Below are 4,125 nucleotides of genomic sequence, written 5' to 3'. Positions count from 1 at the left end.
GTTTGCCCACGACCCTGCGCTGCCAGTCAGCATCACTTGGCTAAATATTCCGACATTCATATGGCCGAGAAAAGGGTTGTTCATTTGTGGTTAGTGTTCTCATTAAAGTTTGCCATTGATTCAGGGCGAAGGGGCCTAGTGGATCAAAAGGGCCAAAAAATTTACACCTTCTTCATAGATGACACACACACCCCCCAAAAGAAAACCTACAAAACTACTAACCTTGCAGCCATGAACCACTAACTCTTAAAATAAACTATGTTCTTGCCAAGAGGAGTGCAAAACATAGGAAATTATACACCATGGGACATGATTTAAGCCATAAATATGGGACACATTGGCACAATGAAGACGGAGGCCTAAGACGAAGTCCAAGCCGTCTCACAGTCCATGCAGGGTTGGACCATCAGAAGAAGCATTATTTACATTTTATAATAAACTTCCACAAGTTGTCCCCCAAATAGAAACCCCATCCTCACCTTTCACTCTACTTCCCACCCCAGGAGCACCGAGACAAGAAATGTCCCCGAACTGAGAAATGTGTACATTTACAGGCACTTATTCTCCAGATTCATCATTGAGAATTCACAGTTCTAGACCTTTCCATGATTCTTGGAACCTACTTGAAGGTACCCCAGATATTCCTAAAACTCACCTGATGTGATTTTTCCAATGAGTAAGCTGAGAATATAAAACAGAAAGGGAAAGTGGCAGTTACTCAGTTGTGCCAGACTCTTTGCAACACTATGGACTGTAGCCCACCAGGCTCCTCTGTCCATGGGATTTCCCAGGCAAGAATACTGGAGTGGGTTGCCATTCCCTTCTCCAGCAGATCTTCCTGACCCTGGGATCAAACCTGGGTCTCCAGCAATGCAGGCAGATTCTTTACCATCTGAGCCACCCGGGAAGCCAAAACAGAAGTCTGCCCCTTAAACATAGGACTCTGTCTGTTGAAGATACAAACCCGCTTAACACTAGAACCGGGGGGATAAGCTCCCCACGGTTATGGGCTCCACCCAGTTTAAAAAAGAAATAGCCTCAGGATCTAATTAATTTCACATGAACTTACATACAAAATAATATTTTTAAGAAAATATTTTGAAGCAAATGTAAATGCTAAATAATTTTGTCGTTCAGTCGTTCAGTCATGTCTGACTCTTTGTGACCCCATGGATTGCAGCACACAACGCTTCCCTCTCCTTCACCATCTCCCAGAGTTTGCTCAAACTCATGTCCATTGAGTCAGTGATGCCATCCAACCATCTCATCCTCTGTCTTCCCCTTCTCTTCCTGCCCTCAATCTTTCCCAGCATCAGGGCCTTTTCTAATGAGTCAGGTCTTTGCATCAGGTGGCCAAAGTACTGGAGCTTCAGCATCAGTCCTTCCAATGAATATTCAGGATTGATTTCCTTTAGGATGGACTGATTGGATCTCCTTGCAGTCCAAGGGACTCTCAAGAGTCTTCTCCAACACCACAGTTCAAAAGCATCAATTCTTTGGTACTCAACCTTCTTTATGGTCCAACTCTCACATCCATACATGACTACTGGAAAAGTATTTGACAATATCATAAACACTGAAACAGTTGGCGAAATATAAATCATTAGGATTCCACATTTATCAGCTAAAATAATATCTCCATAAATATAGCCTTATATCTTATAAAACTTTCTAAACTTACTAATAGATGCAAATTCCAAATGCGAATAAATTCTTACATTTGCCAAAAGCAGAGAATTAACTTCTATTTTTTCCATTTTGTAAACTTTAGGGACTAAAGCTTTTCACCAACTGTTTCAGTGGTTATGACACTGTCAATTACTTTTCAGACTAGCATTTTCTAAAGAGAAGAAAGAGAAAGAAAGGAAATAAGGAAGGAAGGGAGGAAGGAGAGAGGGAGTGAAGGGAGGAATGAAGGGGAGGGAGGAAGGAAGGAAGACGGAAAGAGAGAACTTTATGAAACACAAGTCATTCATTCCTTTGATATTCAGATCTAAATGTGACTTTACTTCTGAAATTGCTCATACTTTTTTAGTTCATTTCATTCCTTTCAGAAATGTCCTTTCAATATATGGAAAACTAAGAGGGCAGGAGAATTCCAGGAGGATGAATTAGGCTCAGCGGCTTTCTGAACAGAAACCCATGTGATGAACACTGGGACGTTTCCAATACTCCCTCTCTCCGGAAGTCTATTGATTCTCCGCAGACTGGAAACCATTCACCAAAGCGTCGCATCTGTGATTTCTCCTATGCGTTTTCAGTGCAGCAGAACATTAAAATGCCGGCGGCAAGTCCAGTCCTGAGGGAAACTGCCTCCCTAGACCTGCAGTCGCTTTCATAGTTGAGGACTGACTTCAATGACTGGGAGCGAGGATGTCCATAAAAGTAACATATTCCCAAACCCAAAAGAGCCGCCCTGACCAAATTTTCTTTTCCGAAAAGATTCTGCACGGTGCCAAAAGAATGACTTTAAGAAATGTTTGTGGGAGTTTCTTGACCCCAGAATGTTTTCAAGGTGTCAATTTGGGCTGATCCCCAATAATAGCAATTCACAGGTTAGTCAGATGTCAGGTTTTACAGTGTATGGCTTTTTAAAGAGGGTTTTTGTTCCTTCTCTCCCTTCACCACTGGTCCAAAGTAAACACTAGTTCAAGTCCATTATCTGTGCTTTTCAATTACAAATCTTCTTTTTTCCTCTCATCTCTCCATCAGCACCTCCAACGCAAGCAGCAGAAGACAGGGGTGAATAGGGACCATCCAGCACCCTGGGACCCCACTCAGGGGACATCTTGCTTAAACTTCCCAAATCTTTCAGCATGTTCTTTCAAGGATGACCATTTATTCTGGGGAAAAGTTGAGGTTTAGGTTTTTGACTTCCAAAAATACAAGAAATCAAGTCAATGCAGTAAATTATTCCTCAAAGTACAGAAGGAGGCTAAGTAAGCAATGTAACTATAAATTTCATCCAATTTTGAAGGTTCTCAGAGCTATGAATCTTCTTTACCCAGATGTATATGGTGTGTAGTCATAAGTGACAGAGATGACTTTGATTCATTAAAGCCTGTTTTATTTTCCTCGTGGGCATACTTCAAGAGTACATTTCCTTGCCTCCCGCATAGATAGGTGGGGCTCTGTGACCGGTCAGTGGAACAAGGGACAGAAAGGATGTTTGCCAGTTTCAAGCCTGATCCATAAAAACACTCCCACATCTCATCTCTCATTGCAGACCAGATGCTGAAGATCCAGAAGTGGCTTCCAAAGGCCTGGAGGGAGAAGATCTTTTAGATGAATGAACCATGGCCTTAATGACCATGTGAAGGAGACCTCTCCCCAAACCTTCCCGTCAGCCTACACTGCACCATGACATCAGTAAGAAGTAAATATTATTGTGTTAAGTCATTAAGACTTTGGAATTGTTCATTAGAGCAGTGAGCTTGTCCTGACTAATACTTGGTGGCTGGAAAATCCTGAATTATATTTCTTCCTATAATAAAAAGCACTAATATGTAATAGGATGAGCTGCTTGAACTTCAACAGAGGATAACCCTGAGCTTGATGTTTTAAAGACCTTTATAAACATCAAGTTGTGGTCAAGCAGATTGATTTCTTCAGTTCATTAAAAACCCTGATCTCAACACATATACCAAATACTTTTCCTCACCCTTTCAGGAGAAAACATCCTAGCTCTTATGCTATTCTTTCCTAAAATTTATTTCCTCCTGAAATGGGATTCACTTTTTGAAGATGATCAATGTCATAAGGTGTTATGTTTTTCCACCACCCCACAAAAAAACAAACATCACATTTTATTTGGACAACTATTACCCAAATTTCATCAACATCCATCACTTCTAGAGCAGGTTTACGGTAGAACAACTAATAAAAATGGAAAATGTCGACTATTCCAGCTTAAAAAAATAGAAAACGACCTTGTTTCCTTCAGCCTAGAAAATACAAGCTTTTCTGACTAAGAGAAAAAACTCAAGCGTCCTCCAAAGTTTCCCAGCAAGTACATTCTATATAGGTAAAGTTTTCCTTGAGCAGAAAGAGGAATAATTTTTGCTATTGAGTCAGAGTTAGCAGAACTGAATGAGGGTTTAGAAAGTTCTAGAACCTGGTAGCCGT

General features: G+C 40.9%; 1 long non-coding RNA gene across 1 annotated transcript; it reads right to left on the bottom strand.

The window, feature by feature from the left end:
- Positions 1-1,986: 1,986 nt before the first annotated feature.
- On the bottom strand, positions 1,987-4,091 carry LOC145521033 (uncharacterized). The gene is made up of 2 exons (XR_014065014.1): positions 3,826-4,091; positions 1,987-3,263 (listed from the first exon to the last, which is right to left on the bottom strand). It is a non-coding gene; the product is annotated as an uncharacterized LOC145521033 (long non-coding RNA).
- Positions 4,092-4,125: the final 34 nt, after the last annotated feature.

Source organism: Giraffa tippelskirchi, chromosome 9 (genome assembly GCF_054371585.1).
Source record: "Giraffa tippelskirchi isolate mGirTip1 chromosome 9, T2T-mGirTip1v1.2.pri, whole genome shotgun sequence".
Classification (NCBI taxonomy): domain Eukaryota; kingdom Metazoa; phylum Chordata; class Mammalia; order Artiodactyla; family Giraffidae; genus Giraffa; species Giraffa tippelskirchi.
Note: the sequence above shows the minus strand (reverse complement) of the source record. Positions and strands in the feature narration are given on the sequence as shown.